Genomic DNA, 20260 nt, shown 5'->3' with positions numbered 1-20260 from the left:
AAATGAAGCAGAGAAAAACGTCGTGGTTGAGGAGAGAGTGAAGGCTGGAGAGTTAGGCATCCAAGTAGTCCTAAAAAATCTACCGAATCTGCTTGAGAATAGCCTGGGCAGAGTTAGGCCGGTGAAATAAACACAGACGCAGATATATGTATCAGATCGCCGTCTGTACATCTGAAGGAAAAGCAGTTGATGCTTCTCTCCCGTGGCCTAAGAGACACCGCTCCCCCTCTCCTTCCACCTATTAACTTTGTTAGTTTTACTTTACGTTTAAGCTTTCTTGACCATGCCACCCACAATGCTCTTACTCGCACCTACGGTGTTGTGATTGGCGTAAACATGTGTCTGATATCGCAACTTCACGTGTGAAGTGACAGTTATCTCCTGTCTTAGATGTGTAAAAATTCTCTGAGCAGACAATATGACTGTCAGCAAGCTAAACAGCCCACATGATGTGCTCTAAGCTGAAATAGTGCCACAGATTAACTAGTCAAGGAGCGAGAGAGAGTTGCAGGTGGAGACAGAGAGGAGGAGGAGGTGAGCGGTGAAGTCCGTGCTTCCAAAATTCTTTTTTCATAGTTTCTTTTTTCTTTTTGCTTTCCTTTTGCCAGGACAGCATGATGGAAGCCGCAACACAGTAAACGTTGAAACAGTCCATGCGGAAAACTGAAGTAAAACACAAGGAAAGAAGAAAAACAGGAGCAAAACAATTCAGAGCTTCCGGGGCGATCGCGAATGTACATAAGCATCAGTAAAAGAAGGAATAGTGATTTTCCTGCTAGTGCCTTGTAAGTTCACACTTTACGGGCTATTTCCGGTGAGCTTGGACCGCGTACACACCGAATGCAAGCGCCGTAACTCAAAGACACATCACCATATCCCCCCCTCCTTCGCCCATCTCCTACACACCCTCTTTCTCTTCTAGCTTTTCCTTTGCTTTATTGCAGCCACAGTTGTTTACGTGCGCGCACAGAAGGATTGTTCAATGTCTTTCCACACTTCTTGTTCCTATTTATTCTGGTTAACCTCCCCGCCTTCTACTTATCTCTTTCCCTTCCTCCTTTCCCTGTTCCTGCCTTCTGGACGAGGTACGCTGCTTGCATAATCACAGAGATATGTGCAACAAGTAATCCCACATTAGCACTGGGGATCGACAATGCGGAAACACGAGCGGAATGCAAATTACGCGTTTGTAAACTTCCGCTTCACACCACGCATGTTGTTGTGGGACAAAAAAGACGCGAACAACGCGGCCGAATAGAGCGATCGAAGTTCCATTATCAGTAAAATTTAATTGACGAACTGAGCGCTTTGTTTTAATTACGCTCTGCATAGCGTGAGGTCGCCACTCATATACACAAAGGGTATTACTTCGCACGGCTTCGAAAATAAGTATCTTCAATGATAGAAGTGATTACGTGAATCATGACTACCATACTCCTAAATATACCTGCATTCGCCAAGCGAATCAACCTTTTCCCGCCATCCCTGCTCCCGCAATACAATGCATTAGCAAAAATAGCGTGGCAGAAAAGAAATAACAAAAGAAAGAAAAGAGAAACAAAGGAATGTCACACGGTTACGAAAATGTGCCATTCGACAACACCCACAATATCCGGCTCTCATTTACGAACTTGTGAAGCAAAGTAGAGCTACTCCGATTGTGGCGTTTTTGCTTCCACACGGTACTAGCGATCTTCGTATTGAATCTGTATTGACACAGGAAATAACGTAATGCCGAAACATGTCGAATGGCCCTCACTTGCGATCGGAAATAAACTGTAGGTATCCGGAAAGCACGTCCATGCAAATGTATTCTGCAGGTGTTGGATCTACCCGTTGTGCTCTATTGAGGCATATCGAGGACAAGGTACGTTAACCCAGAATTTGGTGCCTGAAAGCCTGCCAGGGGCGCACTCTGCTCACTTAAATATTATCCTTTCCTTCTATACGGTATTTACCTGCAGAGCGTAATTTTGCGTCGTCATGCTTACTTCGGCAAATCTTTTCCTCGGTCTCTAAAGTAAGAAAACTGTATATAAAATGGCCGCTTGTCTCATGCAAAGTTTCACGGATGAAAAAAAAAGAAAAAGAAAGAAAGCACGCCTGTCAATTAGTACCAGCTAAATACCTAAATGTTACTGCTGCCAAACGTGATGTTTAAGTGTTTTCGCTTCGACTTTTGTGTGCCTTCGTCATTACGGGCAAAAGTCCTACAGCTCTGAGGCAGAGATTTCGAGAGATGGGACGAATCAGTTGATTTACAAATGCAACGGTATAATGCTCCCTCATTAGAATAATCGAATTAACGACTGGTATTTGCACCGTGAATCTTCCGGCGGACTGAACTAAAGAAAAAAAATAGCTGTGAGGCTGTGTGTTACTGTGTACAGCGCAAAATATCACGCTACAGTGGCTCAAATACTTAGTACGCAGACGTTTGTTACTGTGATGAACCTGAATACGAAAAAACCTTTGGATGTGTTTTTAGGGCACAAGAAGAGTAACACACACACACACATATATATATATATATATATATATATATATATATATATATATATATATATATATATATATATATATATATATATATATATATATATATATATGTGTGTGTGTGTGTGTGTGTGTGTGTGTGTGTGTGTGTGTGTGTTTGTGTGTGTGTGTGTGTGCGTGCGTGCGTGCGCGTGCGTGCGTGTGTGTGTGCGTGTGGTGGTGTGTGTGCGTGAGTGTGTGTGTGTGTGTGTGTGTGTGTGTGTGTGTGTGTGCGCGCTTGTGCGTGTGTGTGTGTGCGCGCGCGCGCGCCAAGGGAACAGTAAGATCCACTAAAACATACGGCAGAAATTACGTTCAGGCAAACACTGCTCGCACAAAAATCCTTATGGGAACTTGAGTATTCAGGAAGCCAACAAACTATTGAACATTCCTACTAAAGCTAGTCATTGCTGTCCGGCAGGTATATTGAACAATAAACACTTATTCGTAACTGTCGAAGGCTGTGAATCCTGCTTTAATTGAATCTCATCGTTCTCACCTGGAACTTGCGTCGAATCTTCCATAATAGCTGCCTCTTTTCGAGTGCTCACTCCCCCTTTTTTTCCTTTCTGCGCAGTCCTTTATTCGAAATCGATGCGCGAGATATCGAAAGTCACGAGAGAGTGCATGCGAACACGCTGCCCGTCGTGTTTCGGGTGCCTCCTTTTGGGTTTTGATTTCGTGAGCTGGAAGCTTCAGAGCCTCGTAGCTTTGTTGCTTTTGATATAAATTTTCCAGCACCTTGTGGCCGGTGCACCATAGCCAATTTCAAGTAACCAATTTTCAATTTCCTATAAACCAATTCCAAGTAACTACCTAACTGTAGCTAACTAACTGTAACTAACGAGAAGAAAGGAGGTTAACCGAGGGGCCCGATTTTTATTAGTTATATCATAAGAAGCCAACAAGCACCGACACCAAGAATAACATAGGCAAAATGACTTGTGCATAATAAATCAATAAAAGATGCGATAAATTAATCGAAATCAAGGTGGATGAAAAAACTAATTACCGCACGTGGGGAACGATCCCCCAACCTTCGCACCTTCGTTTGTTCGCTTCTTAAAGGGACACTAAAGTGAAAAATAATTTCTTCTGCATCAGTAAATTACCGCTCTACAAAACCAAAAACACCCCTCTTACAATGATAAGACGTTTGGTAAGCCAGTAAAAGAGCAACTAAATACGGGCGGCGACGCCTATTTAAGTTCCCGCACCTGGGGGCTGTGACGTCTTGGATTTTAATCGTATCTTCTAGGGCTTACTAATTACACATAGCGGTACAGATTGACTACATTGTGTTCTAAAGGGACCAAGTGGTAAACATGGGAATTTCGGTAACCTTTATTCAGCCAACGCGGCCCAAATGCGAAAACATACTTTGTGATCCCCGATGTCACGCTGACGTACCGGAGCTGGGATTTTGGCGCGAAATTCAAATACTGATACTTGGACCTTCATTTTCGCATCTAATAATCAAACAAATTTTTTAAGTGACTGCCTGCAGGGTTCTCAAACAATGCTTCATTAGTCTAAACTGATTTATTGTTTCGCTTTAGAGTCCCTTTAAAATATAACTAACTGTACCTAACTTGTGAGCTGTAGGTCGGCGACCACTGGCGATGTGTGCACAGTGATGGCGATCCTATAGCGCCGCACGGCGAATTCTGGGAATGAACCGCTTTCAGTAGCGACATCAGTGGTCCACCTGAACAATAGGCGTGGCGGCCCCCATCTGTGTTCCATCATCGCCCTTTTTGCACTTAACAAAGAGAAAAAAAATAACAGATTGGAAGCTAATATACATGATGCTACAACAGCTACGCGGGAACCATGCTTCAGAGAGTGAGAGTAAAAACTTAATGAACCGGAACTTATCAACGAGGTTTTCCTTTCTTCTTAAATAATATTAATGCAGAAGAAATATTGGCTTACAATGTAGAGAACACCATTTACTAAGAAGCAAGCAGATTTGATATAATCGTGCGTGAGCATCCTTGCTGTAATTGTTTCCCAATTATGTATCCCTACGTGGACAAATACGAAAGCATTGAGAGGTCTCCGCAATGACAACTGGTTTTACGAACCTTAATGGTATCGTATTCACGTTGCCTTGTATTATTTCTCGCATAGCATGCTTTGACTTGTTCGCGTACTTGTGTGGACGTCCAAACGAGCTAAGCACAGCTACTGACTTAGGCGAAGTCAAAAGTTCGTGCGTTGGAGCGCACGACAGAAATCACTGAAATTACCGCACCAACTGGCGGTGTTTCAATGCCGTCAGCTTCTTCGCAGAGGAAGGGGCAGTATGGAAACGCTGGCATGGTGAGCGGAATTGGAGTCAACTTTGGAAGAAGAGGATGATGAACTCGCGAGTATTGGCAAGAGCGCAACTCTGTGACCACGTGACCTTTCCAACCGTCTCCGGCAACGCCACCAGATTTTCCGCTTCATGAGCCGTATAATCCTCTCGCACTAAAAATAAGTCAACACGCATTTAGTATTTACGAGCTAAAACAACACAGCCAGTATGACGGGTAGTCTAGCCTAGCAGCCCTGCATCATCTTCTTCGACCCATTGATGATTCTCATCGTTGTCGGTCATTCCTAAAGGGCCACCGTGACATATGCTCTCCTGACGTGTCTCGCAGCGGCATAGTCTAAGAGAAACGATACGTAAATTTGCAGATGATCTGCTCGACTGGCGCCATCTGCTAGAGCAATGCGGCTGGAAGCTCAATTTCCTATAGCATCTACGCCTACCTTCGTTTAATGAACAGATGCACAACGCACCAACACCGACCGGAAAAAAGTGCGACCTTTAGAATCATCATGCTGCTGCCAATTTTAAAGATCAACATAAACATAACATAGCATAAGAGAACATAACATAACATAAGAGAACGCAACCACAAATGGAACAATATGAAGGAAGGCACAATCCTTATTATAAATTCTATGGTCTGTTTCGACAAAAAGGTATGCATGCACATCTGAATCGAACCCAGCGCTTTTCCCTGTCTCTCTTTTTCCTAATCTTTTCTTACTGCGGCATAGCTTCTTTAAGTTTTACTCACACACTCCAGTCTAAAGTCTCTACATAGCTCCACACTCATGTGCCCCCTTTCTCCCAACCTTCCACTCTCTTCGGCGGGAAAAAGCAAACGAAAGGAAGGTCTCATAGAAGAGTAGTCTGCCAAAGAAAAAAAAAGACACGCGAACAAATAACGTATAGCTGAGTACATGCACAGTCAATACCGGTCATCTTCGGCTTCATCCATCAAAGCTTGTATAACAATGCATTCTTTCTGTAATATAGACGATACAGCCAATATGAAACGCACGACTTCACCCTTGCGTCGCGACGTACGGCTCTCTAGAAAATAAAAATGTTCACGTACGTTCCTCGCTCGTTTTGAATAGAGGAGCAGTAGTAAGTGAAAGTTCTTTATTGGAAAAGTTTTTTCTTTTCCTACGCGAGGGTCGGCGATACCAAACACACCTTTGAAACGCTGAAAGGACGACAAAACGAGAAAGAACTAAGGGAAAGTTTTAAATAAAAAAGAAAGTGTAGTGAAGTGGCACCGGGTCATGAGAGAGCGAGGGTCAGGAAGTTGGAGTATCGAACAGGCCATGCTAGGAAGGAACTGCCGACTATACTTTCGTTTCAACCTCAACACTGACCCTATCAATCAAGCGAGCTTATTCGCGTTGTCATGACTTTAACTTAACCAAGCCCTATGGAAAGCTGCTGTGCTGCAGCAACTAAAAACCTGCATACAGATGGCGAGGAATAGCAACTTTAATAAAACTTGTATAGACACAGCTATTGATTCTAGCAACACACTCGTTCAATATAACTACGCCTGAATAAAAAAAATACCGCGTGCTCCACACGCCATTTGTGGCACGGCGAAAAGAATTCTGCAGAACGTTCTTTGCAAAAAGCGGCTTATAGTCCTTGTTCAATAGAAATACTGGATTAGGTCTGTAATCTATTTATATTGCGGGGACTTCAATCCCGAAACAAATTAACTGGCTACGAATCACAGTGTAGTCTAAGGCTCCGTTTTAGCTTACGAACACCTGAGTTTCCTTAACGAGCCCCAAAATGCAAAACCACGAAGCGCCCAGGTGAATGCTCCCACCGCGGTCGGTAGATGAACCCATGAGTTCGCGCTCCGAGAAGGCCACAAACGCTGACCCACATGAACCTATAGGTTACAGGTTACGTGCAATTAGAGGTTAACGTGCAGGTTATCGTGCTAAGAATGTGTAGTAAAGGATTATGTAGTGGTCCGATGTTATAAAGCTTTACTAGCATGAGATGAATCGGCTCGCGGAAGACAGGGGCAATTAAGAAAACGCTTGATGATCTTGATCCAAATGTGGAAAGAGAGCGAGTGATTCTGGCGAGAATGCGGAGTTTTTTTCTTGCCACTCTTTAAGGAACTTTACTGCAGCGCCTCACAATAAACGTACAGAAGCTTCGTTTGAACGACCTACAGCGCTTTAGCTTATTCCGCTAAGCAGCTCATTCGACTTAGCAAAAGCGAAGGAACGCCGTTGGGCAGAATAAAAATTGCTGGCTCCCTCGTTATGGAGAGCAGATGTAAGCATGAAATTGCAACCGGTGAAGCAGATTCGTTAGAGATGATACTAGCGACAATCTTAACATGGGTGTAGTGCATGTTCGCAGCGTCACACCCCACCACACCGCACTGCACCGCACTGAAACAGGCCATGCTGTGCATTGGCCCACATGAAGGCTGCCCTGCTTGAAGAAAACTGGCTTCATTAGTTTTGACTGGCTGCGCGCATGATGTCGCTTCGTTCAGGCAATTTGCTCAGATGTTCTCGTTTGAGTGCCCGGACATTCACTCTGTATTTTGGCTCAATGTTACCTGCAAGTCGACGACAATGGGAGCTAAAAGCATTTAGTGCTTGAAAACCATTTACCTTGAACAAGCTCTTGAGATCATGTCCTCGCATATCGCAGGCCCCCTCCCCTCCACCCAAAAAAAAGAGAAGGCCACAAATGCGCTGCTGCGATTTTTCTGTAAGCTACGGGACTGAGCAAACGCCTTTGGCATAGAAGCAAGGTGGGAGACCGGGCCAGTTGGCATTCCATATTGATATAACCAGGGCAAAAGCAGACACAGAACATAGGAAGAAGCGACAAGGACAAGCGAAGAGTACACATTTGTGCTGGTTGGTTAATGATAACGAGCAGTAAAGAGCGATAAACAGGACAAAGAGAGGGACACAGAAAACAGCGCTGACTAACAACTAAGTGTCTTTATTTTTTTAGTCAGCATATATATACTTCACCGCTACCTCAATACACAGAGTCAACAGAATTCAGCATGCGCAGTGGCAAAAATTGCATATCATCCGATAGAAAGCCAATCTCCTTCGGATGGAGAGAAATGGAGGGAAGGCTTACACATGCTTCGCCGCTATTATGAATGTGGAAAGCTTCGGAAATAAGACGTGCACGGTCAACGCGGTATTCCGACAGATAGGTCACACCATTAAAAGACGGCTTGCAGCTGCATTCATTGCAATGCCTTGATAATTTGCTATCTCTAGCTCGTTTTTGAACTTTGTTTGAGTGTTCGCGCACACGGTCATTGACGCATCGCCCCGTCGCTCGCCACCGCGACTTGTAGAGCTCGCCTCTACACTTACTCGCTCAAGCTTTCTTACCTGCCGCCGGAAGTCGCCGTGTTGTACGGGGGGCTGGTGTCTTCAGAGGGTCGTATAAAGAGAACGCGCCGAATTTTTGGCTCAGCAGCATTTCAACTAGTACGCTCCTACACCGACTGCTTGTTGGTTGTGAACCAGAACGAGCTGCATTTCAACAGGGCTCAGAAGAAGTTTCTTCGAGATTTGCGATTGGCGTCTCAGACAGCCGACGTCGTCTTGGCAACTTGGTGGTTCGACTGCCTGGGAAAGGACGTCGGAATACAGGGCAAGGCCAAGAGGTAGCGACATTCGGAGATGCCTCATTCCCGAAGAATGTTGCTGATGTACACAAGCTTGGTCCTAAATTTTGTGAACATCCTGCTCTGGACAAGACGGAACTGCTCAGCATCGTCATGACAGCTGCTGGTAGAGCAAGAACGGGTGAAGCTGACATATGCATCAGAGAAGGTATTCATTGCCTGCCTTATCAGGTTAAAAAAGGCAACAGCGTTCGGCGCTGCAAAGCAGTCGCTGTCCTTCGGCAAGCGAGGCTCAAACTGCTCCTATCCGACAAAGAAGGTGGATTTGCCGTGAGGCCTGTTGGCTTGTACAAGAGCAAAACAGATTTGATTTGGCTATTCTAGGCAACTTCAAAGAAGTGCATGGTGAAGGTCAAACTGCGAATGTGAACACAAGGGCTGTTCAGCTTTGCGCAAAAGCCGCACTTTCGAAGCAGGCCTCTTCTACAAAGGCCTGCAAAGGAACCAGTCTTTCTATGCTTTTCAGCACCAAGACTCACAAGGAGCTGTGCCCTTTTCTGGCCACTGCTTCTGAGCGCGGAACCTGGCAACGACAAGTGGGAGTATTCCTCCAAAATGTTTGCCTCCTTGACACTGATGACCCCTCCCTCACAAAGGCACCCGGTATTGTCTCCATCTTTCTTCGTGATGAATGCCCAGAGGCTGTCCGAGCTTTTTCCGTGGACATCAAGCACTTATATTGCTCTTTGCCTCAAGAAGATGTATGTATCGAAGTTGGCCATCGCATTGACAAGGACGGTGTTCTTATGTTTCAGAATCAATGTGGTGCGAATGTCGACAGGTCTTTAGAGCTTTTAAAATTTTAAATGCTTTCCATATTCGTCCCCGTGGATGATAAGGTTGTTATTCAAAAGAAAGCTTTGTGCATCGGTTCATATATAGTCCCTGTTCTTAGCGACATTTTAATGGCCAGTTATGACTGCATTCTTAGAACTAAGCTCAGCCGGATAAACACTGTAAAGGTGATGCGATACGTTGATGACTTTTTAGTCTTTTACAATATTAACACTACTGACGCGCAGCCTACTGCTGCTATAATATTTTACCGGTTCCGCTTTGTTTTCGATTCCTTTGAATCGACCACGGAGCGTCTGTCCGACAAAAAGCTGCGTTTCTTAGACTTGAAGCTATCGTTCTCAAGCAATCATGTATGTTGGGGTTATGCTTCTCGGTCTCATAAGAGCCTTGTTCCCTTTTCCTCCATGCACTCAATTATAGTTAAGCGTGGTATCACAAGATCTTGCATGAAGGCGGCCCTCATCAGGTCTTGTTACCACCAACTAGATTCAAGCTTCGAATTGCAAGTAGCCAGGCTAAATCTTGCAGGTTTCCCGTTACTGATTTTACCTAGCAGCCCTGAAGCTACTCAATCTGAGAATTGCTCAGGGCAAATGGTTGCGGTTATTGCATATGTGCACCAGGTTGCCCATAATCTCTAAAAGGTTGTCAGCAAGCCGGTGTTTAGTTGCTGTTCACTGCCAGAAATAAGTTAGGTAGCCTGTGTCATCAAGTCAATCGAGTGACCGAGAGCAACTAACAAACTAGTAAAAAGCAGCGCAGGCAGAGGTTTGTTGACTGTTGTGACGATGTGGTTTATAAGATTACTCATTCATGTGAGCGTTTTTATATCGGTCAAATGGGGCGGTGCATCAATGACAGCATGCGCGAACACTCAAACAATGTTCAAATACGAGCTAGAGATAGTCAGTTGTCCCGGCCTTGCAATGAATGCGGCTGCAAGGCGTCTTTTAAGGATGTGAACTATCTGTCAAAATACCGCGATGACTGCGCACGTCTCACTTGCGAAGCTTTCCGCATTCATAATAGCGACGAAGCATGTGTAAGCCTACCCTCCATTTCTCTCCTTCCGAAGGAGATTGGCTTCCTATCGCATTAATTCCAATTTCAGCTCTGCGCATGCTGAATTCTGTTGATGCTGTGCATTGAGATGGCGGTGGAGTATATATATTCTGACTGAAAGAATAAGGGCACTTGGTTGTTTGTCAACGTTGCTGTCTGTGTCCCTTTTTTTGTCCTGTTGTTTAGCGCTGTTTACTGCTCGTAAGGATCAGTGCTTGTCCTTTTCGCTTCTTCTTGTGTTGTGTCTGCTTTCGCGCTGGTTATATCCATATGCGATATATACTAAACTGGTAATACGTCGGTAATATCCACCGCATACTTTTACTTCTTCGTCTATTCTTTCTTTCCAATTTTCCCTTGCCCTATACAAGGTAGTCGATGGGGTCAGTGCTAGGTAATGTAGTACCTGCGTTTTATTTACCCCTTCGCGCTTTATCTCTCTCTTGCCTGAAACTGCCAGTCAGTGTTGTTCTTTCGTGCTTTAAGCATGAAATGCCGTTAGCTACCGTTGTCGACTACCAAAAGCCCGAGCAGTCAACCGGCCACTTAAACAAGAATATCTGGGCAAGTTGCGAGAACAAAACGCGATAATCCGGCCAACAAGCCAACCAGGGGCCGAATTCGAAGCTTCTCGCGCGTAACTGCTGTTTATCATTCGCTGATCGCCTTCACTAATATGTCCCACATCACTACTGCCTGGCATGAACGCTTTAACGTAAGAACGTTTTTGTGAATACAGACCCAGATTTAGATGTGAAGTCTTACGATGTATCGTGGCACACTCTTTTGACTGGGCACTGTAAAACATAGTTGAAAGTTGTTTATTCTTTATTCAGTGAGTGCCCCGCTTTGCCAGAAAGGCGTTACAGCGGGGGGGGGGGGGGGGTTACAGACTCAAATAAAACTCTTCATCTATACGACACACTTGCGTCTCTTGCAGCCGGTTCCAATCTCTGATAGTCAGCACAAGGAAGGAATCGTAAAACATAGTTGTCATTGCAAGGCACTCTTTCACTTTGTGTCGGTGATCATTTCTACTGGATATTTAATTGGGTTGATAAAAAGTAGTTATTACAAGCAATTCCAGTGTTACCATGAACAATACAAAGACAGACAGACAGACAGACAGACAGACAGACAGACAGACAGACAGACAGACAGACAGAGACAGACAGACAGACAGACAGACAGACAGACAGACAGACAGACAGACAGACGGACAGACGGACAGACGGACAGACGGACGGACGGACAGACGGACAGACGGACAGACGGACAGACGGACAGACGGACAGACGGACGGACGGACGGACGGACGGACGGACGGACGGACGGACGGACGGACGGACGGACGGACGGACGGACGGACGGACGGACGGACGGACGGACGGACGGACGGACAGACAGACAGACAGACAGACAGACAGACAGACAGACAGACAGACAGACAGACAGACAGACAGACAGACAGACAGACAGACAGACAGACAGACAGACAGACAGACAGACAGACAGACAGACAGACAGACAGACAGACAGACAGACAGACAGACAGACAGACAGACAGACAGACAGACAGACAGACAGACAGACAGACAGACAGACAGACAGACAGACAGACAGACAGACAGACAGACAGACAGACAGACAGACAGACAGACAGACAGACAGACAGACAGACAGACAGACAGACAGACAGACAGACAGACAGACAGACAGACAGACAGACAGACAGACAGACAGACAGACAGACAGACAGACAGACAGACAGACAGACAGACAGACAGACAGACAGACAGACAGACAGACAGACAGACAGACAGACAGACAGACAGACAGACAGACAGACAGACAGACAGACAGACAGACAGACAGACAGACAGACAGACAGACAGACAGACAGACAGATAGATAGATAGATAGATAGATAGATAGATAGATAGATAGATAGATAGATAGATAGATAGATAGATAGATAGATAGATAGATAGATAGATAGATAGATAGATAGATAGATAGATAGATAGATAGATAGATAGATGAAGCTAAACTAATTAATAAGGAGCACCTTGTACCGGAAACTGCTATTGTTAATAATGAAACTGCAAAAACCCTCACGCTATGAAAAATCCCTTTCGTTTACGGCAAAAGCAGTAAAAATTTACGACAAACCAAAGCCAGCTGAACAGATAGATCCGGCTAGTCGGAAGCAGGTAATTATTCTATGTGAGCTTATACCTTAGAACAAAGCCACTTATCTGTAATTTATCACAGGATTATTCTTAAGGTCGAGAGAGCAGCCAAAGGTAAATTTTGCTGTGCAGAAAGAAAATGAAAAGATAAAACAACTGGATGTTGTTTGTACGTGCTACGCAATTCCAATAATTTTAATATTTTCCAAGTATAAGGGAAAGCAGGAGTTTCCGTGGTCTGGTAAATACGAGAGTTGGAAGAGCTTAATATCTAAGCCAAAACAAGCCTGCCTAAATTTGTCTTTATTAGTCTTGTTTTTACCTTACTGGGGGAAATGATAAGTTATACTGACGAATATAACGTGGTCAGATCTAGCTTTACGAACATGCAGGATAAGTCTGCAGGCACTTCTGAAGAATGATGTGCCCAGAGAGCTTGTTATTACTGCGAGATTAAGCGCGACCATAACCAAGTCTCGTGTTTTTCGTTACCAGTGAACGGTTAGGCTTTCACTGTACGCTAGTGTAAAGAGGCGAGTCTGTCAAGCTTGTTCTTGTTTTATTCTTCTTAAATTATTGATATAACCTGAGCCTCATTACTACGCACACTTCCTCGCCACTCGTAAAAAAAAAAGCAAGAAGCAGTGATCTAACAATACTTCCTGAAATTTAGAAACAAAACAAAAGAGCATTAACAAAAAGCGCAGACTCCAAATTGTTTCTGCGATGGTGTTCTGACACGCATCACAAAATTTCCTACGTAAGTTCTTCGATTCAAGCCGCTCACGCAAGAAAAAGTACAGACAGAAATGGGGGACTCGTATTTTTCTCTCTTCTTTTTCTTTTGGTCGCTTCTCTTATTGATGTAATTTTTGTATTCAGTATATTTGAGAACGCTGTATATGTTTAAATACCCAAATATACTGGTTGATTGACATAAGGCCTTACAGCTTGCCTGTAACTAAAATTAATGTTAGATTTAAAACTATGTTGCCAGGGGATAAGTTATGCGGCCTAGGTGTGACGCAGCAACCGCGTCACACCATGGACCAGCTTCGCTCCATTTCTCGTGGTCTTCCACACGTAAAGGTGCGAACCCGGACGAAAAATTTGCAGCCGGATATCTTGGAGCTCGAGAATGGTCAAATAATGCTGCCAAATGGAAACTGTGTAGGGATACCACTGCCCCTAAGTTTTCAATACAAACATGCCCGCTTACTACAGTCAGTAAAAAAAAACTCATTATTCGATTTTACCTAAATAGGTGGCCGAAGGTGACAACTATTATCTCACTTTGTGTCCCCCTGACCACACAACTATGGCGCAGGAAGCGGAACAGGAAATAAGGAAGGAAACGAATAAGAAATCACGCGCGTAATCGACATCGTGGTTTAGCTAAGTGAATCAGAGCCATGCATAATCTTTTAGCATTTCCGGGCAAGAAACGGCTCCCTGAACCATGTTCCCTTGAGAAAATAATGGGCTCACTAGGGAGGCTTATAGTGAATAAATGCACTTCAACTGAGGGCAACATGGACATTAGACACACCTTACTAAGTGTACCAGAGATTCGTTAGAGTTAACTTCATGATTAGAAATCGCCTGCAGGATAGAGCATAAATATAGTCATTGTACTTCACTACTCGATGTGGCAGGTAATACTTGGACAGAGAATCAAACAATATTTAATTAACAACGAAAATTACCCATACTCCTGTATTCAACGTACTTATCAGCGAATTACGATAAGGAACCTGCGACAGCTCGTTAATTCGGAGCCAGACAAGTTAAGTTGGAACCACTTTAAAAAGTTGCACCACTTTCGAGATGAACACCGTCGTTACACTGCCAATGCCCGTTGAGGCGGCCGCATTTCGATGGGACAAAATGCAATAATGCACGTGTATACCTTGCATTGGGTGCCGGTTAACGAATTTCAGGTAGTCAAAATTATTCTGGAGTGTACCGCTACGGCGTGTCTCATAATTATATCGGGATTTGGCGTGCAAGACCTCAGAATTTATTTAATAAGTGCCCTGAAGCCTGCTATAAACGTGCACTGTTGTTCCACTTCTTTCGATAACAAAACGTCATTTTATGCATACAATCACAAAAAAAGCTGGTCCACAATATGTCCTCGCAGATCGCGTGAACACGTATATCCGATTTGGTACCATCTTCAGTACATATTACAAATGAATATGCCTTCCGAACTCACCGGCTCCATGGCTCCATTCTCCGCTTTAGTTTTCCTTACCGCAACTGAGGGTAGAAGGCTAGAACACAGTTATTTGGGCCGACCTCTAAGATTTTCTTTTATAATAAATATCTGCCTCTCTCTAAAGCTCCCTACTATTCGCAAATCGAGTAAATGCCATTCAAATATTATAAAAGATTATTAGTAAAGAATAGGTAATTGCCAGTTGTGCATTTGGATTCTTCTCGCAAACAATACCCGCCTCTTCGACCAAGGGAGCTGAATCGGCAAAATTGCGCTACTTGCCAACGGCTTTTTTTTTTTTCAATTCCAGTAGCTCTTCGAAAACACTTATTATACCGGTGACCCCGCGTACAATCTCAAGGTAACCATCAGGTCTGATCTAGTCCCACTGTGCTAGCTTTCTTACATCGCTGTTTGTTATAGGCCTTTGGAAATCAATTTGGCACCCCCGACCTATATAACTCAACCATTCTGGCCTCCTTGACTAAATTAATTCCCCATTGATCTCTGTCCTCTTACTCGCTGTACCGCCACTTTCTGACCTAATGTGTTTAACGCCTTAAAAATTGCCTTGAGCCCATCCTCTTACACACCTTTATCATACTCATGGCCTACGGTGTTCTCTATGGGGCATATTTTGAACTATTTACCATTTTTCTATTTGTACACTTGAAGCCTAACTTGGTGCTTGAGCGTTCTTTAATTTCCACTTAACCTACGCACACGTTACTTAGACGGACAAGGACTTAGTATCTAGGTTATCAAGATTACCTCTGACGCCTTACTTTCTCTTCCTTGTACATGCAGCCTCTAAGGCAGGCTCACCTCGTCCCTTTAGCCAAGGCGAGATAAGGCTGGGCCGCATGATGCTATAAAGCTCGTAGGCTATAACTTACACGGAAGGAAGCAAAACCACAGGCGGTAAAAAATTAATTTACAGCATTCTACCCCGTCCTTTGTGTAACTTCTTATTCTGACATGTCAAACAAAGGGGAGTTATTACATACTGATGTACTAATCAAGACGCCCAGTTGGGCACCCGTTGAGTGACTCATAGTGCCTAAGGTTCGTCGCTAACAAGACAAAACTTTCATTAACCACGTTCATAATTCCCTAATTCCTCACTTGCTTAAGTAAATATCTGTTGCAGCTTATGCGGCCTATTATTGCAACAAAGGAAACGAGAGAAAAAGAAAGCCAGGCTCAGAAATAAAAGCGGCGCAGGGTAGACACGTGTTCAATCAAAAAATACCAACTTGCAACATATGCAACGAGCCTTAAAGACCTATTACGTAATAGAGTTGTGCTCATGAAGTAAACGACAGTATTGTGCAATAATAAATAACTGCGTAAGAAGCAGTTAGAATCACACAAGCAAGCAAACCTACGCACTATAACGCAGAAAAATACAGTAGCGCCAAATTTCTTGAAAATTGTGCTTTACAGTATACATTTCACGAGCTCTTATGTATCGGCCTTTCTTTGCTGTATGCACGCTTATTTTCACGTCGTCTTTCCCTAATTATTATTTACCGCGCATTTAGGCGCTAAAACACACAAAAAGATGCTCCTAGAATCACATGGGAATTTTCTCAGCTGGCTGATGGGTGGGACGACGTTAAACCTTGTTCTCGTCTTCCATGCGTTGTAACGACGTAACTTCCATGTTGTTAAAAGCAACACCCCCTCAGATGAGCCGCATAACACTAACCCGATCCCAACTGCAAGAGAAAATGCACCATTGCAGCACCGGACACGCCAAATACAGGTTTCAGAGTTTGAAACTTTATTCGTACGTCCATTGGCATTGACATAGTGTCAATAAAATTTGTCGAAGCGCACGCCTAATCCCGCGACAGTGCAGGTGAAACTCGTGGATAAAAAAAGCGAATTTTTTTCACTCCCGCTTTACGATAACACATTACTGTTTTCCAGTTACGATATTCCGCTGAGATGGACAAATCATGGTTTTCAGTCGGGGGTGCTAAGTCACGGAGTTTTAAATTGCAGGCCTAATTTCTTCATGTTATCAATTTCAAGCACTTAAGTTGCCCTGGATCCTGTCACTGGAAGTAAACTTTTTTTCTTAAATCCGTGCTGTGTTAGGCCATTAACGAGGGAAAGCATTTACTGCTTTTCGTTGCACTAATGAAAGAAGTTGTGCTTGTTTTCTGGCTGCAACTTCTTACAGACAACGACAGAAACGTCGCCACTGTGAGTGGGCCCCTTTGAAAACAATTTTATTTTTTATTTTTGGAAGATTCACTTCCTGACCCTATCATTACGCCATCCTTCAGTTTCTTTATTCTTCTTCATGGCCATCAATGTAGGGAGAGAGGCACCAATCAAGAGAGGCAGTTTGGTTTCTGCAAGCTTACAGAGGTCAGCCTATATTAGCACATATTAAAGCATACCAGGAATATCTGAACATGCGTGTGCAGATTTTTTTTCTGTACGTGCGTGCAGAGGTGTATAAAAATTGGCTATTTGAGATCTCGAAGGCTCCTCTTGATATTCACTCCGGCCTCGGCGAGTCCCTAATCAACGGACCTTTCTTTTTCTTTTTAATCTTCTTTCTGGCTAAACATTGATGCCTTCGTGGGCTCCCGATTTCTTTTGTTATCGTCCATTGCGATCATGTTCGCATCCGTCAGACAATTGACTTCCTAATGAGCAGAGTTGGAAAGAAGCTGGCGAAAAAGTGTGTACATAAAAGTAAAAGTATTGGAAGGACTAAAGGAATTGGATGGTCTGACAGTATAGGAAGGCCTAAGTTTAGTGATACGGCAAAGAAGGCGTGCCAATTTTATGGCCAGGTTTTCTTTCCCGGCTCCAGAAGCCAGGAACTGATAAAGGAAAAGAAAGTTCAAGATTATTACCTGTTTGATCCACTTGAATTTAGTATTGCGAGGAGACGTCCGTATAAAATCCCTAATAAGCATGCACTCTGTATTAGCTCGTGGGTTCCTCATTGTAGGCGTTTCATAAATCTTGGCCATGGTCAGTTAATGAACTATTTACTACAACACGCGACCTTTTTGCGCTACTGTTAGTGACTTCTTGTATAGACGAAGTCACTGAAGCTCCTGAGGTCATCATAAGGCGCTTGTATATCGCAGTGGCGGCGCAGCAGCGAGGGTTCAAGGAAGGCCACGAAGCTCCCCAAGTTTAAAGAGTAGCATTCTCACAGCTGGTGCGCCAAAGAATGCTACAACCGCCACGGTTCAGGAATATGTCCTCTCAGAGATGTACCCTGTCGGCGTGGTAAATTGAGCAAGGGGTACGTATCCGCGTGCATAACTCGATTGTGTTGGAACTCTATCCGCATGAAGAATAAGAAGAACCGAGGGGTTGCACATTTTTCTGTGTTACAACTAGGTGAAACCAACATACGATGAAGCTACGGAATCTATGAACGTTGTCCTCTGTTTTCTTTTGAACGTAAAAGCAACAACGAAAATACAAACGAATACTGGTGGTAACCTTGTCCATGGCTTTCGCATAACGTGTTCGATGGTATAAACCATTGCAAACAGAGGACTGTTGTGTTGCGGTTGTTCCCAACACAAACACGTACTCGGCCTCTAAAATGCATAACGGAGCCCAAGAAACGCGATTCGAAGACAACGGACCCGTTAGCTTCCTTTCCTAGTTTTAAGTGGTGCTTGCAGTAAACTTCCTGTTTAGCTACCATAGGGAGAAGTGGCAGAATGTGCCATGATAAATGGGAACGTCTAAGACGACAGGGCAAAAACAACGATGGTGATTTGTTGCCCGCGGCAAGCTTTTACTTAAGTAGAACAAGCGCTTTAAGGATAAACGTGCAGGAATGTTCGCGGCTAAGGTAAAAGATTCATGCTGGTCAGTGATGTATGGCAACAAAGAATAGAACTGAATAAACATGAAAACGCTCTGGATACCCCACCAACAAATTTAGATTTAGCTAACTCTGCACAGCCACACGGCGAAGAAAACAGTCGACTTTTGAAGCTGAATGTGTCCATAAGGAACACTGCTCTACTTCGTTCATCATCAAGCTCTTCGACATGAAGAATGGAAACTCCGTATCTTTCTGCATACGTAATGCGATTCAAAAATTAAACTTCACGAGGAGTAACCTGAAGCATCAAATTTAAGTGACTGGTGTGGGTCACAACGCATTATGCTAACTGCATTAAAGATTGTCATAATGGAAGTTAAAGCAGACATTTTGCAGAATTCGGAACCCAGGCTTTGGAATTACTAAGTTTGTAAACCTATGCTCGCTTGTCCGTACACTGCTGTAGCTGTGAAATGCAATGTTTTAGCTTCAGTTCCATAAAACGATTTAAAAGCGTCTACGTTCTACTGTTGAGTAGAAGTACGAGTTGTCTTCTCGACCAAAGCTCTGGCAATAATTCGTAACGCTTGAGTGATCAATGGAAAATAAGCTCAGCAATGGGAAGTAGTCGATGCCGCACGGACGAAAAAAGGTCGCTTTGAGAACCTCAGTTATAGCTTCACTAAGCGCACCGTATTCATGCGACACTGTAGCCAGCAAGCAATCCACGTTTGCTGCGTTCCCTTTCAGAAACTATAATGTTGGAAGGCGTTCCGCTTTTGCTAGTATTCGCTGAGAAAAACATTCGTATGTTAGCCAAGCGAAATCTAAGCGCACATCAGTCCATCCATAGACTCGTAGAAAAGAAAGAATATTAGCACTGAAAATGTTTTTTCTCAGCCAAAACGCAGAAGAGCCGAACGCCTTTCCGGATTATAGTTTCTGAAAGCGATCGTGGCAGACGTCGATTGCTTGCTGGCTAAAGTGTCATTTGAAGGTATTAGAAGTTGATGAAGATTCTTTATCATCAATTCATCACAGATCATGTGGCATCTTAAGCCATTTTTTGTGTTTGTCGTAGTGGCGTTCCAGAATGAGTGTGGCGTCACGGTTACCGGTTTTCATGATTGGCTTAAATTATATCTCAGCTCTACTCTCATTGAATGGAACGGAGAAATATTTTTCTTCATAAAAGAGGCATGTGTATCGGTTTGCCTATGGCCGCGATACTGAGGGATTTGTTCTTGGCGCAATTAGTAATGAAGGTTGAACGACATTCAGCTGGAACAAATGCACCAAAAATGCTTTCAATTTGCTGATTATACCTCCTCCTGTTTGATTGTAATGATGCTTATCTTCACATATCATCAGGCGATCGCATGACTGCATTGGTGTGCATCATCACATTTTCCATCACACACTGTTAGGGAAAAAAAATTTGTCGACTGCTCACGAAGCGTTGTGTATAGTATTCCTCTTTCCTGCGGGCAGCGTTATGAGGGGCAGACGGGCAGATGCCTGAATGAGAGATTGCAGGAGCATAGACAGAAAGTGCAAAAAGGGAGAGAGGGTTTTCTCGGAAGACACTGTTCCCAATGCGGATGTCGTCCTCTTTTTGACAAGA

The sequence above is a fragment of the Dermacentor albipictus genome, chromosome 7 (assembly GCF_038994185.2).
Source record: "Dermacentor albipictus isolate Rhodes 1998 colony chromosome 7, USDA_Dalb.pri_finalv2, whole genome shotgun sequence".
Taxonomy (NCBI): domain Eukaryota; kingdom Metazoa; phylum Arthropoda; class Arachnida; order Ixodida; family Ixodidae; genus Dermacentor; species Dermacentor albipictus.
This window is presented reverse-complemented; position numbering follows the sequence as displayed.